Consider the following 5,477-nt stretch of genomic DNA (forward strand, 5'->3'; position numbering starts at 1 on the left):
TCACACTTGGCCCATAGACTTCCACGAGGCAGTTATGAATTTCTGTTCCTGATACTCCACGTGCCCATTCATAGCGGATAACCGCTCTCACTTTGACCACCTCCTTCGACACACAAGGAACAACGCATGGGGGTCAGCCTGGAACATCTCGTGCGTTACCATGAAGATGGCAATGACTTTCTGTTTCGGATTGTGACGGGGGATGAAACATGGATCCACCATTTCACACCAGAAACAAGCAGTTCAACGCTTCTTCCATATGCAAAGCCCAGATTTTTTCCTGGAGGGCTTTTTGAAGCTTATCTAGCGATATGGCAAATGTCTCAATGTACTTGGTACCTATGTGGAAAAATAAAGGTATGTCATATCTTTAATGTCTCATTCTATTTGTTGACTTTCATACACAACTCTGACCACAGTCGACAAGGGAAACTTATTTTTCAACTTACCTACGTATCTCATGTTTAAATAAAAACAGTCTGCCAATTGGAGGATTAAACATGCCAATGCTTTAGATAAAAGAAGGGAAAAACAAAAAAGAAAATGCATCATCGTCAGCTCAGTTATGACGAATTTTAAAATTAAGATAATAAAAGATTTTGAGTAGCCACACTGGAAGTATGTCAGATACATCTGCCATTAATTTACTAAATATATCCAGGCAGAACATATAAGAAACTTTCTGAAGCCTTGTGCAATAAATACTATGTGGTGCACAAGCAATTTATAATTTTCAATTTAAAAAAAAAAAAAAAAAAAAAAAAAAAAAGACTTTCTGAAGATGAAGCTATATGGAAGAGAAACACCAAAATAATAGAAACATCAAAATAATAGAAAATAAATTTATAAGGAGAAAATGGCACCAGAAAAACTGCATCTTTCTGAGTGAATTATGAAATTTATAGTAAATTATATTTTATAATAGATTTTTTTTTTGCATCACCTATGAATGTGGTTTCGTACGTTTTCTTTGCATGTGTTTCAAAAACTACATTTTATGAATGGTACTTTTATTTCAAAATGCAGCAGGCCTTCTTTGATTTGCTTCACATGTTGCATTATTCAGTAAAATGCATAATCACTGTAATCAGTCATCAGAAATATTATTACTGTAATCAGTCATCAGAAATATTATTACTGTAATCAGTCATCAGAAATATTATTTCATTTTCAGAGGGAATATTCAGTCACAGCACTTGTGTTTGTATATTATAGCATTTTTTATGAGCATAAGTTTGTTCAGTGATATGTTTTTTCTATTCATGCCATTAATGCTTTCGAAAATGGTATAAATTTTATGAAATTTGATTCTTCATTTGCAAAATATTAGATCTCTCCCATATTTCAGCAAATTGATTCAAGTGGATACATTTTTTTATTACTGATTGTGAATGTATAAAGTATTTTTACCGCCTTCCTAGCGGGGCTTCGTAGTGCAGTACTTCTGCACGCTGGGCTGGTATCCAGAGGTCCGTGGTTCGATTCCTTGTGAAGGCGATTGATAATTTTTCATCTTGCCTGCTTTTAAAAATATCTAATGTCGCTACAGTGGTGTCTGAACTGAAAAGGTGGCAGATGATGATTTCTCCCCACCCAGGATTTGGCAATTGGGTCCCCTAAAAATTCCAGTCGCCCTTTAAAAGGGGGAGTATATAAGGTATTTCTTCTGCCTTTTCTAGCGTGCCTTCATTCTGCATGCTGGGCTGGTATCCAGAGGTCCGTGATTCGATTCCCGGTGAAGGCGATTGCTCATTTTTCATCTCTCCAGCTTTTCCAATTAACCTAATGTCTTTACAAATATATTACAAACTTCAAAATAAAGAGAATCACAGAAGGAATTTAAACAAGACCAGTCTCCAGTAGGCCACAAAAAAACATTTTGTATCGCAGCTTAAAAGCCATTAGAAGTTCTGAAATGGGTTTAGATAATAATATTTATTGCAGTTTTTAATCATTAGAAGAAATTTAATATGAAATTAAAATAAGACAATTTAGTGCTATTAATCCACTTTTCTTAATAATGTATAAAATATCAGAAAATTTTATTGGCAGATGCAGACTATATTGACAGCTGCTTGGACTGCCCATTGTGTTCAAAAAATGAACATTAGTTTCCAGATTCTAAAGAAGCCATGTGATGCTATTTGCCAGCTACAATGAATAAGCTGATTTTTGCATAATTTATATATAAATTCTCTAATGTTTAAGCCTAGCAATATCAAAGGTGTGAGAGATTGATAGAAGCAAAGGTTAAACATAGAGTTTATATAATATGTAACTTCATGTGATAGGATTTTTTTTTAAACATTTATTTACTTGTTTTTTAAAATTACACCAAACTCTTAAATGCTTATCAAGTAGAAAATGCTGTTAGTGCAAATAAAATCTACTTCAGCATTAAATCTAGCCTAAACTACTCCTGTTCCTATAAATGCAAGATCAGTAGTTCCCCCCCCCCATTATTTTTCAATCCTGTTGGGAAGGTTAAAAAAAAAAAAAAAAAAAAAAAAAACACTACTGATCTTGCACTTATAAAATAGATGGTTTGATTTATTTGATTTGGAAAGCACACTAGGGCTATCAGCCCAAGCAGAGGGATGCCTTAGTGGAAGACTTTCTTAGGGTAACTTTTTCATATCCATGTTATGTATAGGGACAATCCAAACATCCATGCGACCAGCTTATTTGCCTGGAATTGAACCCAGGTCAAACTATCTGTGTTTCAATGATTTAACCCCTCGGTCATTGGTGGGGTTTATAATACAGAACATTTGTAATGTTATATATGAAATTATCTTTTCGATGTAATACTCAAACCCTATTCATATTTAATTATTTATGAAAAGATTAAAGCTCTTGGTAATAACTGTCAGCTAATGAGTGCTGTTCCATGTATGATGTAAATATGCAATAAATACTGACAGCTTAAATATAATAGCATAAAAATCATTTTTTGCAATATATGGATTACTTGTAGTACCAAGGTTGCCTGAGAATAATGTCAGAGTATAAAAAATTATTCAGGAACTGTGAAACATAACAAATTTTGTTTTCCTGTTTTACAAGAGAGAAGAGGGGCATAAGCTTGGATTCATCAGTTTCTAACCTACTAAGCATGAATATATATATATATATATATAGATTTAGCATATAGTATATATATACTATATGCTAAATCTCTAAGTAATATTTATATTATCTCATTTTCTCTATTTGCTGCAAGCTCGGATAGTATGCTTCAAGTCCAATTGTTAGCAGTGCTCTATTTTATCAGTACTATTATATTTTAATGTTATATTAGTTCGAAAAAAATGTATCCATAAAAAGAATTTGTAAGAAAATTATGTAATATAAAAGTTTTGTAAAAGTAATTTTTCATTTTTTCTTCTAAATTACTATACTTTTCCATAACTTTATTTACAACTGATAGATGATATTTATGATAAAAATAACCAAAACATGAAATAGTATCATTGGGCATACTAAATTACGATTCTTACCAAAAGTTAAATTTTTTAGTACAGACTTAAACTTTCATAAAAGTCTGCCCTTAAACTATCCAGAATATTCGATGTTAAAGAATTTTTTTCTAGTATAATTTGATGTATCATGAATAGATGTTATAAATAACTAGTTTTTGTCTGTCATCAAAAAGTAAACTAGACGTTATTAAGTTTCATGGCGATGGAAGTTAAAATCCTTAAAAGAATTAATGATGTATGAGAATCCCTGGAATCTAAGAATATAGTTTTTAGGTTAAATTAAAGTAAGCTTGAGGGCAGCCAAATTTCCACTCCAGGCTTTGGATTTCAGGCACTCTGGTACACTAAAGTGTCTTTCTGGACTCAAAAGATTTCTAATATTAAATATCCAATTAAATTATCAACATAATTAAAATTTAAAAAATTTTTTTACTTAGGAGTGTAATTGAGAGGTCATTCATTAATCAGGTAAGTTGAGACTATGCATCAAAGATTTGCTGTGGAATCAAGAGCATAAAATATGCTGATAAATAATATATTTTGGCAAGAATGACATTAAAATTAGTAATTCTTTTAACATTTAGCAGAAATTGCTCTCAGTTACTTTTAAAATAAACCATGAATTAGTTTTATAAATAAATTTACATGAAGTGTCACGTGTCTGACTATAGCAGCTGAGAAAAATGTAGGCAAACTGTATGTGTAGCAGGGCTTATAGTATTATATGTATAGTATAACAGACTTATAAGAGCCCCATATTTCAAATAGTTCAGGCCTTATTTAAATCCGCCTCTGCTTAGATATGAAGCATACATTTTTGTTTGCTTATCAGAAATGTATGTTAAATGATGGGGATTTATTTCTCACTTTTCCTCTGCAAATTAAGTTTACGGATGCTGAGGAGTTTTATGCAAATCAACACTGCACAGAAGAACAAATATATTTCTGTCGTAAATTTTAAGATGTAAGCAAACTGTAATTCTAAAATAAAGTATTGGAAAAATAACAATTGGAAACTGTAAAGTGTTTCTTTTCTTATTAAAAACAGTTATATTAATGTACTTTAGGGCATAATTAAAAAAATATATCTCTTTCCAATTTGTTTTAAAACTGAAATATGTAAATATTATCTTCCCTCATTTGAGAGGCGCCGTGGCTTAGTTGGTTAAAGCGCCTGTCTAGTAAACAGGAGATCGCGAGTTCGAATCTCGCCGGTGCCTCAGTGGTGTAGATTTTTGTGCCGGTGCATAATTTTAATCCTAATTACTTTTTCTGCATTTATATAGAGGATTTAGAAAAACAAACAAACAAAAAAAAAAAAAAAAAAAAAAATTCTGAAATGTTTCAGATTTTAAATTACGTCCAAAGGGGCGTTTTTTTAACGTTTTCAGTGTTACCTTTATTTATTAAATATCATGTTCTTTGCACTTAAACCATAAAATTCAGTTCAAGAGCAATATCGCAAAATAATGTTAAATTAAGCATATCTTTAGAATTTCCGATATACACAGTCTCGCGAGCTGAAGATAAAAGTATTTTTTTTTATATATAACGTTGCCATTTCTCGCTTTTAAAGCATTGAGTTTGTAAATCAAAAATTCGTTAAAGTTTTACAAAATATAAAATCTATAATAAAACAAATTCCAAATTTGGGATTTCAGATGCCCATATTCCAGTAGGATTTCGTCATTCAAAATTTGATGGCTCTATGTACCATTGTTTTATCACAATGCGAGAAATAGACAATCATTTATGCAGATTTTTCATTATTTAATTTCTTCAAATATAATGCAGGACTCTAACATTTTGTGGCAACAGTTTGAAAAGTGAACCGACGTTTATGAGTCCGACGCAAAATCGCAAAACGAAAACAATAGTCCTTCAGGGACAAAGCCCCTTTGGACTAAAAAATAATAATAATAAAATAAAAGAGCCCATTGAAGAAATCATTGAACGATTAGATACATCAACGCACACTTAAAAATATATTTTTTT

At 31.3% G+C, this 5,477-nt stretch overlaps 1 non-coding gene across 1 annotated transcript; it reads left to right on the forward strand.

Annotated features, from left to right (window-relative positions):
• The first annotated feature begins 4,628 nt into the window (after window positions 1–4,628).
• On the forward strand, window positions 4,629–4,702 carry TRNAT-AGU (transfer RNA threonine (anticodon AGU)). The gene has a single exon. It is a non-coding gene; the product is annotated as a tRNA-Thr (tRNA).
• Window positions 4,703–5,477: the final 775 nt, after the last annotated feature.

Source organism: Stegodyphus dumicola, chromosome 5 (assembly GCF_044657685.1).
Source record: "Stegodyphus dumicola isolate Sdum_Otavi_A_Nest chromosome 5, ASM4465768v1".
In the NCBI taxonomy this organism is placed as follows: Eukaryota; Metazoa; Arthropoda; class Arachnida; order Araneae; family Eresidae; genus Stegodyphus; species Stegodyphus dumicola.